The sequence below is a fragment of the Hyperolius riggenbachi genome, chromosome 8 (genome assembly GCF_040937935.1).
Source record: "Hyperolius riggenbachi isolate aHypRig1 chromosome 8, aHypRig1.pri, whole genome shotgun sequence".
NCBI classification, from domain to species: domain Eukaryota; kingdom Metazoa; phylum Chordata; class Amphibia; order Anura; family Hyperoliidae; genus Hyperolius; species Hyperolius riggenbachi.
Window position 1 is genome coordinate 272,676,853 of NC_090653.1, and position 15,527 is coordinate 272,692,379.

Here is a 15,527-nt window from a genome sequence, read left to right on the forward strand (position 1 = left end):
GGTTGGGGGGGGGCAGAGGCACCCGCAAACCTAGCTCCCTATACATATGACTCCCTAGACCTGGCTGCACATCTGTCTCCTATACACCTGGCTGCACATCTGTCTCCTATACACCAGCAAACATCTTGCTCCCTATATACCTGGCAAAACATCTAGCTAACTACACCTGGCTGCACATCTGGCTAATACATCTGGCTATACATCTGGGTCTTATACTCACCATTGGCATGCTGATCCCTCGCCGCGTACCTCTGATAGCTTCTCCAGTGCCTTCTTCCATGTCCCTTGGCGGATTTTGCTTCTCCCTTGGCGATCACATGTCCCCCGTCGATCGGCGTTGATGGCACCAATGTCACACAGCATCATCAAAATCTCGCAGCAAACACTTTTTTTTTTATTGAATTCAATACAATAACCTGTATTGAATTCAATATAAAAAAAATGATTGCAAAAAAAATTGGTTGAAAATTATTGGAAATTAATTGAACCACTTTTTGCACGGAAATCCTGGGGAAATAGAACGCCAGGGTGGCTACACAAGGTGAAGATGTGGAATGGGTACATCCTCAGTGTCCTCCCAATTGCACTGAAGTTATTACGCCATATTACTGCTCACAGCTCATGCTCAAACATGCCTAATTCAGCTTCAGCTCAGGTCTGGCAGTGACAGAAAATGTAAAGATTTAGAAATTGCCTATTGAAATATTTTCACTGCTTGCCCTGTTTTTTTCCACAAAAGTGTTGCTGTACTATATATAGATTTTTAATATGCGGCGGGGGGGGGGGAGCCTGGTGTAGCATCAATCTTCAGTAATGGGGTAATGGGGGCATCAGCCACAGGATTCGATGAAAGATCAAGCTGAGCGCATCCATATACACCAAGCTCAGCGAGCGATTCTGCGAGATATCTGCAATGTCAAGCAAGGACTGCCGGCACACTTTTGTCAGGCGCGTTAGAACAAGGGAACGTGCCGCACAAACTACAGCGGGATCGAAGGAGCATTCGCAGCCTTAGGAACCACTTTGAAGTTTCAAAAAAATGTGAGATGCTGAAATATTAATTAAGCGCACATTACAATACATCTCTTACAAAAAAACAGAGAGCGCCTCGTCTTGTGTGGAACTTGGAGAGCGCCTTGGACTTTCCTCCCCTTCGCTAAACGGCCTAATTATTTCCAAAACACCTCCCATCTAACAAGGGATCTTCTGAGGGAAAGTTTTGCTGACGGGCTCTGAGGATTGCACGCGCCTTAAACTCCGGTGACATTATCTGTGGCAAGGAAGGAAATTGTGCTGGCACTTATAAATATACATTTTGGGATATTAGTGTCTGTAACGAGCAAGAGGAATCTGCAGCTAATTCACAGTGATCACTGCAGGGAGACTACAAAATGAACCCCATACTAAAAAGGTCTGCTTTGCAACAGCTTCGGAATTTAAAGAGGAACTGTAACAAAGGATTGAACTGCATCCCAATCAGTAGCTGATACTCCTCCTCCCCCCCCCCTCCCATGCACAATATTTACCTTTTCTCACATAGATCATCAGGGGGGTCTGTATGACAAATACTGTGCTGAAACCCCTCCCACAGTGTGATGTCAGGGCCATGGTCCTGACAGTTCCCAGTCTGTGTGCCTTGTTGCATTGTGGGAAATAACAGCTGTTTTCAACTGCCTCCCTCTATGTAAAAACCTTTTAGCCTATCACAATGTCAGTGGGTGTGGTTATTAGTCATGGCAGTTGGTGCGGCCTGTTTTTCTTTCAAGTCTGCCAGTAGTAAAGATGACAGGCAGGCTCATTGTGGATCAAACAATATGAATAAAATGACATGGCGAATATCAATTTCTTGATTTCTCTTCTAAATTTTAACTTCACACTTTGCAATGTATTGATTTTTTCCACTTTTCGCTAAAGTTCCTCTTTAAAATGTATGGACAGTTTTCCAAGTTTTCTAGATGGTCTGCATCTGTTTGCCTTATGCAGTGGGGAAAAAATTAAAACCGACCTTAAAGGGATACTGTAGGGGGTAAGGGGAAAATGAGTTGAACTTACCCGGGGCTTCTAATGGTCCCCCGCAGACATCCTGTGTTGGCGCAGCCACTCACCGATGCTCCGGCCCCGCCTCCGGTTCACTTCTGGAATTTCAGACTTTAAAGTCTGAAAACCACTGCGCCTGCGTTGCCAAGTCCTCGATCCCGCTGATGTCACCAAGAGCGCACAGCGCAGACCCAGTATGGTCTGTGTCTGCGCAGTACACTCCTGGTGACATCAGCGGGAGTGGGACATGGCAACGCAGGCGCAGTGGTTTTCTGACTTTAAAGTCAGAAATTCCAGAAGTGAACTGGAGGCGGGGCCGGAGCATCGGTGAGTGGCTGTGCCAACACAGGATGTCTCCATTAGAAGCCCTGGGTAAGTTCAACTCATTTTCCCCCGACCCCCTACAGTATCCCTTTAACTCCATTTTAGACAGCTTCAAAATGCAAATGCATGGTCGTAGACTCCATAAAACGTTGTAGGAATATTTACTCCCCCTCTCACTCCCAAGTGACTCATTTTCTGTAGCTTCACAGGAATCACCATATAGACGCAACAGAAGAGAGGCAGAGAAAATGGTTTACAGAGATGCTCAGGGTACTGGTGGGAGGAGGTGCCTAAAAACATGAATAAAACCATTAAAAACTGGTTAAAAAGTAGAGGATGTGGTTGGTTTACCTCTCCAGTCACTTCTTTGGCTAATATAATTGTATCACACATAAAAACGAAAACGCGCTTCTCTGGTTTCTCCCATCTTACTCAGGTCAATCAAAATCAATGCTTTGGGAGTCAAAAATGAGAAAGATCAACACGTTTTGTGCATCTATCCCTTCTTCAGGTCAAGCAAAAACATGCTGGGAGTCGGGAATGAGCGCCTCCATTTACCTGGTTTTTAATATTTTTTTTTTTTTTTTTTTTTTAATATTTTGGAGGATGCTCACCAGTTTATTTATTGCGCTATTGGCTACGAGTTTCCTTTTTTGTTTTTCCAGATCCTAGGTGGTGTCTATGGACTATCCAGTTCCATTCCCTCAAGCTGATCAGAATATGTTCATACCTTGTATGTTGCACAACAGCTGCTCTACAACATGGGCATAAAAATGCACAGCATTGCATAGCATGATCACTTGCTACGGAGTGTAGGCATGTTCGCACACATTACCCAGAAATGCACTGTACAACGTAGCAAAATCCAATGCACTCGCAGAAATGGGAACATGCCCATAGAATTTAAAAAATATAAATGGAAGTGTGAATAATGGAATGTTACTCAATTGTAGGTTGCATCAAAGGCAACCACTATATGAACAGGTGGATAAAACACACACCTTCACCAAAGGTGAATAGCAGATGCAGATCTGATCGATTAACAGAGGCGCTGGAGCTTACTGAGCTCAGTTCTCAGAAACTCCAATATATTTTGCCTGAGGAAGCGAGTAGTCTACTACAAAATGCATAGCATAGTGGAATTTTGTCCTAAAAGAGAACCCGAGGAGGGCATATGGCATAACATACCTCTGTCCCCCACCACGCTATAGCCCCCCATCTCGGAGGTAAACAAAGGGAAGGTGATTCCCTGTTCAAAAACGCCCACCAGGGTCTCCCTGGCCACGCCCCTTGTCGCTCCCCCGCCTCCCTGCACGCTAAATGACAGAATAAATCTCTCATTGAAGCGTCGTGACCTATAGATGGACGGGTGCGAGCGCGACCGATGGGTGCTGACATGCCGCGGTGTGCCAGAGACCTAGAGCCCATTTTTAAATGGGCTTAGGACAACCAGTGGCTAATAATGTCTAACAAGACAGCAATCGCAAAGAAAGAAGTTTGGTTGGTGTTTGTTGTGGGGAGAAAATGATGTCAGCGCTATAAAAATGCATAACCACAACGTGTGTAAGAGCAACATAACTGTATGATAATAATCTTAATAAACTATAAAGCTAAAAGACAGCAGTGTTTTTTCCCTCTCATTCATTCAAAAGTTATTCCTGAAATCGCTTTGGACAGGATGACCATGCAGCTGTTTTGATTCGGTATTTTGTATTTGTATACAAACACAATATCTGCTAGAATGCAGAGTGAAGCCCACAGACTGGCTTAAATTCAAAAAGCATTACCGCATTGAGTAATGCAAAAAACTGCCAATTTTACAGAGCATTTAGAAAAATGTTAAGTCATCAAGGCTGTTACCGCATGAAAAACTGAAATTACAGACCAGTGAGGTAAATTACTGACTTGTGCGGTAAATACCTCAAGACATGTCAGTAAATCTTCAATTCATGACTAGAATAAAACATGCATTAAAGCCCAGTAACAAGTTCGGTAATTACCGGCAGCTCTGGTTTTAAAAATCAACTTCCACATGCCTTCAGAGTGGCTATCCCATGAGTGACAGAAGCAGAGAGCCAATAGGAACAGCCTCTGCCTCCTGCTACTCCCTCTGATACCCTGCCACATGTTCTCAGGAGGGTCGAGTGTCTCCCCCCCCCCCCCTAACCAGCAGACAAAAGAGCAGCCCAAAAGATTTCCCCTGCAGCCCTTCAGGCGTTTAACCCTTTATGTTCCTGTTTGAAGATGCCGAGGAGCAAGTGGGGAAATCATCTAAGCTTGTTTAATGTTTACTGAGAGTTCATCTAAACACAGGCTAGTAAATAAAACGTTAATAAAGGCCAATAGACAGATTCAACATTATTATAACATGTACATCTAAAGGAATTCTGGGGATGCCTTTTACTATTGAAATTCCATCAGTGGGAGAACAGCATGTAATTGTCACCGCACAGATATTTTCGGTAAATTACCGAACTTTTACTGCCCCCCCCCCCCCCCAAAAAAAAACCTAATATACCAAATGCAGTATTTTGCCGACCCGATTTATTTTTACTGGACAGCAGTTTGTGAATTGGAGCCAATGTATTCTTCTCCATAAAAATAAAATAAAAATAGGGGTTACGTTGTGTTCAGAGGCCACACAGGGGTTCCGTTATGTAGACAGACTGAAATGACGGTAATTGTGAGACTCAGCGTAAATAAAGAAATCAAAGCCGGGTCTGTATAATGAAGTGCGTGCGGAACGCGGAAGACGGCAGCTTGAGCTACATTAATGATGACAGCCTCTCCGCTCACGGGCGAGAAAGTTTTCCTATTACGCCTTAAACTTGTTCTGTCGATACCCCGTTAGACAGCCCTTTGCTTTTTAATATTTTGCCTGTACGACGAGCACCGGCGTGACCTTGATGTGGAAAATTTTAATTCAAATCAATACGTGCGCAAGGTCATTTTAAAATTCAATTAATATGAATGGAAATGTATGCTGCGGCCGATCCGGCAGGAGGACGGAGCCGTCCGGACTGGTTTCTTTTAACGTTGTTTTATTAATTTGCGGTTTCAACAGGTGGAAACGGCTTGAAAAAAACAAACATCGTTCTGTATGCTAGCCGGAAAAGCAGCTAAGAGCTCATTAATAAGGGCAGAGAGAATTGCTCTATCCCTGAATTTGCAGCAGATCAGACTGCGGTACAAAAGAACCCGGTGACCTGCTTTGGCCAGGGGGAGGAGGCGGACCTGCTCAGCGAGATGGTAAACAAGAGTGTACGTGTTTTTGGGAAATTGGGGGGGGGGGGGGGGGGATATAGCAGTAGCATGAGCTTCGGCTTCCTGATGTAATTTTCATTGGTTATTCCATTCCGTAATATACCGTTCTCAATATTAAAAGCACTTTGACACCTTACCTCAGTCACCACACTCACCATCGAAATTCATCCTAATCAGTAGCGGATACCGTTCCCACCAGAAATATTTACCTTTTCTCAAAAAATAAAAATAAAAATCAGGAAGGTCTTTTTGGCCGATATTGTGGGGAAACCCCTCCCACAGTGTCATGACCATGGTCCAGACAGTTTACAGTCTGTGAACCTCGTTGAATTGTGGGAAATGACGGGGGAAATGACGGCTTTTTCCAACTGCCAAGCATGCAGTCTCTCCCTCTGTACATAGAACTCTCGGTAACCAAGCATTCCGTAAAGATCACCAACTAAAGAGGTCAACACCCGTGATACATTTCAGAAAGTAAATCAGGGAGAGGAAAGATTTTACAGTGGGCAAACACTAAATCTATAAACATTATAAAAAAATAAAACATTCTATTCATTATGCTATTTTCACAACAGTTCCTCTCCAGTTGCTTTCTGGTGCCTATACCCAACTTTACCCTGCCAACATTAATCCCTTCATGGTACTTAAAATTAACATTGAGGAGGCAGACAACAGAGCTGGGAGGGTAAAAACTATATTTACTTACCTGAGGTTTCTTCCTATCAGGTGTCTTGTAGTTTCATTGCCCTCCAGAGTGACATTTAAATTGGCCTCAATTCACTAAGCTCAACTCCTGTCTTTAATTACTCTTCTGAGCTGTTTTACAGTTATCACCATGGTGATATAATTGTGATAACTGTAAAACAGCTCAGAAGAGTTATTAAAGACAGGAGTTAAGCTTAGTGAATTGAGGCAAATCACCTCTGAAAGATACTCAAACACAGCTGTTGCGTTTTACTATGCATCAGCAGTGCCTCCTCGTGCCTCACGATCGTGCTACCTGTGGCCAGGAGCATTCCGCACTTGGGCAGTTTAACTTTTTGTTAATAGCGCAAGTGCAGAGCTCTCCCGCCTATGGGAGTGTGATCGAGAGAGGTGTTGATGCCTCAGTTACCCAAGTGGATATGGGTGCGTGTTTGCCTCTAGCCCATGCAGTGGTTGCCTGGTTTTGCAAACTTTAGACTGCTTTCATACGGGCAGCTGACAAGCTGTTAGGTCACCGCCTGTCAGCTGCATTCCAGTACCAGCCAGGCACTTACAGCCCGGTACCAGAGTTGTACAGGCACCCCCCCTCCCCCCCATGGAGTGAGATCTAAGTGCTAGCGTGCTCAGACTTGACATGTCTTGTTCCTCCGCTGCGTGTGTACGCTTGACACTCGTGGTGTTACAACTGCTGCATTTAAATTGTACCAGAATTGCACTGGCGGGCAGTAGACTGAAAACGTGCAGTTCAGCCGCCTCTGTAAGAGAGGCCTTACTTATGAGCACCCAGGTAGTATGGGATATCTGATGGATACACCTAGGCGTTCCACGTCCATGCATGCAGCTGTAAAAGACACTGTAGTATTGACCTGAGGAAACAGGCAGGTCCCACAAAATGCATCATCATTAATACTGCTCGACTTGATACACTATTTTGGGCTCTTGACCTTCCCTTTTGTCTTTCGAGGATCTGCCACAGGACAAGCTTCTCTACACTGCCTGAAGGCTGATCTAGTTCCAGAAAGCATGTCTGCCGCCTTATGCATAGCCTGGGGACACTGAAGACGAAGAGAAAAGGTTTGCTTTAAAAAATAAATAGGAACTGATTTTCAGAAGCATGACAAAGCCATGGACAAATGCTGCCTATTTTTAGGTTCATTTTAACTGCGTTGAAAGTTAGCAGAACGCAGCCGTGTTCTTGATACATTACACTGCGGGGATTTGTGAAAGCCGTTACAGTTTGCAGCACGGCTACTTAGCAACAGCAAGTGGCGGTCTACTCCCTTTCTATTATACATTGCAACAAGGCTTTTAAATCATTAAGACAGAGTAATACGATTAGAGACATTAACCACTTCACCACTGAGGGGTTTTACCCCCTGACCACCAGAGCAATTTTCACCTTTCAGCGCTCCTTCCATTCATTCGTCTATAACTTTATTATTACTTATCGCAATGAAATGAACTATATCTTGTTTTTTTCGCTACCAATTAGGCTTTCTTTAGGTGGGACATTATGCCAAGAATTATTTTTTTCTAAATGTGTTTTAATGGGAAAATAGGAAAAATGTGGGGGAAAAAATTATTATTTTTCAGTTTTCGGCCATTATAGTTTTTAAATAATGCATGCTACTGTAATTAAAACCCATGAAACGTATTTGCCCTTTTGTCCCGGTTATAAAACCATTTAAATTATGTCCCTATCACAATGTTTGGCGCCAATATTTTATTTGGAAATAAAGGTGCATTTTTTTCAGTTTTGCGTCCATCCCTAATTACAAGCCCATAGTTTATAAAGTAACAGTGTTATACCCTCTTGACATAAATATTTAAAAAGTTCAGTCCCTAAGGTAACTATGTATTTTTTTTAATTGTAAATTTTTTAATTTTTTTTTTAATTACAAAAAAAAAAAAAATGGGGAGTGTGGGAGGTAATGAGTTAATTTTATGTGTTAAAAGTCATTTATTTGTATGTTAAAAAATGTTAGGGTGTAGTTTACTATTTGGCCACAAGATGGCCACAGTAACTTTTTGTTTTAATGCGACCTCCAAGCTTCCTTCCGGAAGCTTGGAGGAAGTATAATGAGCATGGACACGTGAGTTTTTTCTCACAATGATCGCGCTGCCCATAGGAGAGCAGCTGATCATTGCGGGGCTTAGATCAACGAACGGGAATGGATTTTCCCGTTCATTGATCTCTGGGCGAGCGGGCGGCGGCGGTTTTACTAGCGGCGGGCGGCGTGTTTACGAGCGGGAGCGCGGGCAGCGTCGGGAACGCGGAAAGTACGTGTTTCTCCGTCCCTGGTTTTTAAAGGATGGAAAAAGGGGCGGAGAAATACGTACGCGCGGGGGTAAAGTGGTTAAGCTGATCTTCACATGGAGAGTTTTTTGGAAAGTTTTTTTTATACAATTCAAATATTTGATTTGTTTTGATAAACAGACCAGGAAATTATGATCATGTAACAAAATTAGCAGTACAGTACATATGAACCAAGGATTGTTTCTTATTTAGATATTACCAGATAGAATAATCATTCAAACTTCAGTTAAAGGACCAATGTCCTGAAACCTTTTAAAATGGAAAATACATGAAAACACAAATTGTGCACGTCTCCCAGAGTAAAGCTCGCTTTAAAGAGGATCTGTAACATCAAAAGATTTCCTGGGGGGTACTCACCTCGGGTGGGGGAAGCCTCTGGATTCTAATGAGGCTTCTCACGCCGTCCTCCGTCCCTCGGGGGTCTCGCTGCAGCCCTCCGTGCAGTGGTGACGTCAATATTTACCTTCCTGGCTCCTGCGCAGGCGCTCTGACGGCTGTCGGCTCCGAACTACACGGAAATACCCGATCGCCGCCGGGTCTGCTCTACTCGCAGGCGCAAGTTTCCGGCGCCTGCGCAGTAGAGCGGACCCGACTGAGATCGGGTATTTCAGTGTAGTTCGGAGCGGAAAGCAGCCACAGCGCCCCCGCTGGAGCCAGCAAAGGTAAATATTGATTTTACAGTCGGGTCGGTCGCTGGCTGTTCGGAGGGCTGCAGCGAGACCCCCGTGGGACAGAGGACGGCGTGGGAAGCCTCATTAGGATCCGGAGGCTTCCCCCACCCGAGGTGAGTACCCCCCAGGGGATGTTTTTGAGGTTACAGAGTCTCTTTAAATTACAGTACTTATCTCCCATGTTGCTGTCACTTACAGCAGGTAGTAGAAATCTGACAGAACTGACAGGTTTGGGATTAGCACATCTTCTCATGTGGGATTCTCAGGGTTTTCTTTATTTTCAAAGCACTTAGTGAACGGCAGTTTCTCAGCCCAACTGCCAGAATAGTGCGCAAACTTTTTCCAATGAGTGCTTTTGTAAACAAATGAAATACAGAGAACCCCCCATGAGGAGATGAACTAGTCAAAAGCCTGTCAGTTCTGTCAAATTTCCACTACCTACTTTAAGTGACAGCAACACAGTTTATATCATTTTACTCTGAAAGAAATGTACTTATTTGTATGTGTTTACATGTATTTTAAAATTTAACATTTTTCGCAATAGTGGTTCTTTAAGGGCCAAAAATGAAAAAAAAAATCCAAAATGCTTTAAAGGTGTGGATGTCGTTTTGCTTAACTGTACCGAAAGGCTACAGCCCCTTAAAAAGTACATCCAGTGATTTTTTTTTTTGCTTAAATAACTGACCCGAATAAAACATCTTCAGAATAACTCACCCGTTCGCCCTGAAATGGTCATCACAACTCTGCCCCCATCACTTTCCCAAATCCTACCAAGGAGTCCGGAGATCTGAGCAGGGCTGTGGAATCGGTACAAAAATCTTCCGACTCCTCTGTTTATGAAACCACCGACTCCAGGTACCCAAAACTGCTCCGACTCCTCTACGTCAACTCCACAGCCCTGGCTTTGAGGCAGCCGGTTTTGCAGTGGCCTGCCCCCAGCTAACCAGCTGCCTAGCATGCCTGGGGGCAAGACATTGAAAACTATGCCCTGGCAGGAATAAGAAGCTCCAAGCAGGGCATTGATAAGTAGCTGTGTCTGCAAGAGGTTAATGTACTACGTATATGTTCAGGCAAAATCAACCACCTTCAATGCACAGTATTTACGTATGTAACGCAAAGTATACATATGGTGGTCCAAGCAATTCACTAGCAAAGAGGAGCTACAGTAAGCTTACCTCCTTTGATCCTACCTGATCTATAGGTGTCAGCCGCATGACTTAAAAGGGTTCTGTAGGGTATTTTAAAAACAAAAACTGAAACTTACCTGGGGTTCTACCGACCCTGTGCAGCTGTCCTGTCCCATGCCATCCTGGACGATCCTCCGTTCTGCCGGTCACCTCACAATTATTCGTCTAACTAGACTAATGCAACTGGATGGCTGCGCGCGTCCAAGCTCCTGCTTGCATCTCTGGTAGCTTCCTGCACAGGTGCAGGATGTGAAAACTTCGTACAGCGCAGGAAGCTCCCGGAGAAGCTAGCGGGAGCTAGGACGCACATGGCCGCGCAGTTGCATTTGTCTAGTCAGACAAACTGAACAGTGACCGGCGGCGGGGAACAGAGGATCGCAGAGGATGGCGCGGGACAGGCCAGCTGCAGAGTGCCGGAAGAAGCACCAGGTAAGTCAGTTTTTGTTTTAAGATACTGAACGGTACAATTATCAATAGACTACTAGTTACTACCGATAGTAAATTATTGGTACTCTTTACTGATCTTTTACTATGACCCAACCTTACCCAAAGGCCCCGTTTACCCTTAAAGAGGAACTCCAGTGAAATTTTTTTCAAAAGTGCGTAATTTTTACAATAATTATGTATAAATGATTTAGTCAGTGTTTGCCCATTGTAAAATCTTTTAAATCCCTGATTTACATTTTGACATTACATGGTGACATTTTTACTGTTGGCAGGTGATTTGGCTCCTGCATGCTTTTTTGGCAGCTGTAAACAGCCATTTCCCACAATGCAACAAGGTTCAGACAGGAAACTGCCAGGAGTACCACGGTCCTCAGTTTCCTGTGGGAGGGGTTTCTCCACAATATCAGTCATACAGCGCCCCCTGATGGTCTGTTTGTGAAAAGGAATACATTTCTCATGTAAAAGGGGGTATCAGCTACTGACTGGGATAAAGTTCAATTCTCGGTCAGAGTTTCTCTTTAATCAGTTTCTCTCAGTTATAACTGAAAGGTCAACTGATTTTCAAAGTAATGCCCATGTTTTCCTATGGCACCTTTCACGCATACTGCGCAGTCACAGACCATACTGGGCTTGTGCTATACACTCCTGGAGACATCAGGGGAAGCGAAGACACGGCAACACAGGCACAGTGGTTTTCAGACTTTAAAGTCTGAAATTCCAGAAGTGAACCGGAGGCAAAGAGATGGATTAATGTATAATGGGGCCCTAGGCAAGGTAGTAGATTTGATGCCCCCTTGTGGTCCTTTCAGTAAGCTGCAGTGAAGAGGTCAGAGAAGGAGGCAGGTGCGCTCCTTGACTCCCACTAGGCCTTAAGCACCAGCCTAGGTTGCCTGGTGGATGATCTTGCTCTGCCCTGGCGATGCCTAATCCTAAGGAATCACCTCTGGCACTGCCCAAAGAACCCTAAAGAAATACGCCCCCGCCTAACCCCATCTGCCATAGGCGGCAATGTCAATAGCCGTGATTAGCTAGAAACACTCCTCCGCCTAACCCCATCTGCCATAGGGGGCAATGTCAATAGCCGTGATTAGCTAGAAACACGCCTCCGCCTAACCCCATCTGCCATAGGCGGCAATGTTAATAGCCGTGATTAGCTAGAAACACGCCCACGCCTAACCCCATCTGCAATAGGCGGCAATGTTAATAGCCGTGATTAGCTAGAAACACTCCTCCGCCTAACCCCATCTGCCATAGCCGGCAATGTTAATGGCCGTGATTAGCGGTAATTTACACCCGCTACATGTAACCGCAGTTTGGATAGCGAGGGCCCTATGCACTAATAATGGCTGCTGGTAACATTGCCCCCTATGGCAGAGCCCTTTTTCCCAGTTTTAAATTTTGTACACCTCTGAAAATGCTGCATCCACAAACCAGCAAGGCAGAAAAGCACCGACACCAACACTGAGTCGTCCCATTTACAAGTGGTTATGTTCCCGGACCTGAACTCACAACTTCCTCTCTGCTCTAAAAGATATACAACAGCATAATAAACTTTAAAGAAAAACATTTCTTTGTTACTGCTGATGCAATCTGCAGTGTCTGCTTCCTGCTTTCATGGAAGCAGATATAGGGTTTAAAGAGAATCTGTACTCTAATATTCTTACAATAAAAAGCATACCATTCTATTCATTATTTTCTCCTGTGCCCCTCTGTGCTGTTTCTGCCACTCTCTGCTGCAATCCTGGCTTGTAATTAACAGTTTTAGGCAGTGTTTACAAACAAACTAACCAGCTTGTAATAGGCTCAGCTAAGCATAGTGTGTGAGTCATTCAGAGTGTGCAGGGGGCCTGCAGAGGGTGTGTATCGCTTCTACCAATCACAAGCAGCCCTGCACATTCCACACAATCAAGCCTTAGCCCGACAAACAGGACAGAGGAAAGATACATTGATTTATTACAGAGACAGTGCAGTTAGGAAAGACTGCAGTAAGCCAGAGCAGATTAGAACAGGCATAGGAATTTATAGGATAGAAGAACTAAGGCTGACAAATTTGTTACAGAGTCTCTTTAACATCCTATGTTTACAAATTGGCTGCTCTGCCAGGTCAGCAGTGATTCCTGAGCTGAAAGCTAAGAGATCGAATTACAGCTGTGATTATACACCAGCGGCTCTGGATGCTTGCCTTGCTCACAGGGGCGAAAAGGGATAATTGGCTTATTCAGAAGTGGTGCATTGTGGGTCACCACAAATGTTCACTTATAGCTGAATTATTGCAAATTTCCTTCTGTTTTAAGAAGGTACATTTCACCAAGCATTGCTTGTTAGTAGGAGGGCTTTTCGGTCTCTTTTATCCCCCTATACGTTTCTAGTGGTTTTGGTCACCCTGAGCTGCTTGGTTACTCAGTTGTGATTAGAGACAGATGTGGGGGACTTAGACAGGCTAAACTCTCTAAATACACACAGGGTGCATTTCTCGGTTTTCCTTCTGTCCTGTGCTGTTCTAGCATGTGTTATATGTCTCTACAGCAACAACTGGGGCCAATGTGCTCAGAGCTGTCCTTTGCAGAGTTGTGAGTGAGGTCTGTCCTCTTAAGTGTTAATAAGGGGCAGGGGCAGCATCTGCAGCATGCCGGCAAACAGCCAATGCGAGGTGTGAATGCAAATCCCACCAAAAAGCCTCTCTGCCCTCGTTCTGCGCCCGCCGCTCTCCCCTCACTGCCAGGCGAACACGCATTTCTGTTTAATGATGATTGTTTGTAAATAGCAAGATAGGTAGCAATTAAGCCATTAGCAGTTTAAACAAACAAGCATGCTAATTAGTTTCTTTACCAGGATGGTTTAGAGCAGTGCCTGGCATTTACCTTTCATTAATCTAACTTAATTGCAAGAGTGCATGTTTTGAGAGCTAAGTCAACAAGGGCCACAAGGGAAGCTGGGGCAGACTGGCGAGGGCAGACATGCCGGGTGAACAAGGGCCACAAGGGAAGCTGGGGCAGATTGGCGTGGGCAGACATGCCGGGTGAACAAAGGCCACAAGGGAAGCTGGGGCAGATTGGCGAGGGCAGACATGCCGGGTGAACAAGGGCCACAAGGGAAGCTGGGGCAGACTGGCGAGGGCAGACATGCCGGGTGAACAAGGGCCACAAGGGAAGCTGGGGCAGATTGGCGTGGGCAGACATGCCGGGTGAACAAAGGCCACAAGGGAAGCTGGGGCAGATTGGCGAGGGCAGACATGCCGGGTGAACAAGGGCCACAAGGGAAGCTGGGGCAGACTGGCGAGGGCAGACATGCCGGGTGAACAAGGGCCACAAGGGAAGCTGGGGCAGACTGGCGAAGGCAGACATGCCGGGTGAACAAGGGCCACAAGGGAAGCTGGGGCAGATTGGCGTGGGCAGACATGCCGGGTGAACAAGGGCCACAAGGGAAGCTGGGGCAGATTGGCGAGGGCAGACATGCCGGGTGAACAAGGGCCACAAGGGAAGCTGGGGCAGATTGGCGAGGGCAGACATGCCGGGTGAACAAGGGCCACAAGGGAAGCTGGGGCAGATTGGCGAGGGCAGACATGCCAGGTGAACAAGGGCCACAAGGGAAGCTGGGGCAGATTGGCGAGGGCAGACATGCCAGGTGAACAAGGGCCACAAGGGAAGCTGGGGCAGATTGGCGAGGGCAGACATGCCAGGTGAACAAGGGCCACAAGGGAAGCTGGGGCAGATTGGCGAGGGCAGACATGCCAGGTGAACAAGGGCCACAAGGGAAGCTGGGGCAGACTGGCGAAGGCAGACATGCCGGGTGAACAAGGGCCACAAGGGAAGCTGGGGCAGATTGGTGAGAGCAGACATGCCGGGTGAACAAGGGCCACAAGGGAAGCTGGGGCAGATTGGCGAGGGCAGACATGCCAGGTGAACAAGGGCCACAAGGGAAGCTGGGGCAGATTGGCGAGGGCAGACATGCCAGGTGAACAAGGGCCACAAGGGAAGCTGGGGCAGATTGGCGAAGGCAGACATGCCGGGTGAACAAGGGCCACAAGGGAAGCTGGGGCAGATTGGTGAGGGCAGACATGCCGGGTGAACAAGGGCCACAAGGGAAGCTGGGGCAGATTGGCGAGGGCAGACATGCCGGGTGAACAAGGGCCACAAGGGAAGCTGGGGCAGATTGGCGAGGGCAGACATGCCAGGTGAACAAGGGCCACAAGGGAAGCTGGGGCAGATTGGCGAGGGCAGACATGCCAGGTGAACAAGGGCCACAAGGGAAGCTGGGGCAGATTGGCGAGGGCAGACATGCCAGGTGAACAAGGGCCACAAGGGAAGCTGGGGCAGATTGGCGAGGGCAGACATGCCAGGTGAACAAGGGCCACAAGGGAAGCTGGGGCAGACTGGCGAAGGCAGACATGCCGGGTGAACAAGGGCCACAAGGGAAGCTGGGGCAGATTGGTGAGAGCAGACATGCCGGGTGAACAAGGGCCACAAGGGAAGCTGGGGCAGATTGGCGAGGGCAGACATGCCAGGTGAACAAGGGCCACAAGGGAAGCTGGGGCAGATTGGCGAGGGCAGACATGCCAGGTGAACAAGGGCCACA

At 46.4% G+C, this 15,527-nt stretch overlaps 1 protein-coding gene across 2 annotated transcripts in view; it reads right to left on the bottom strand.

The window, feature by feature from the left end:
* MED27 (mediator complex subunit 27) overlaps nt 1-15,527 on the bottom strand; it is a 390,553-nt gene that overhangs the window by 94,300 nt on the left and 280,726 nt on the right. The gene's annotated exons all lie outside the window — the stretch shown is intronic.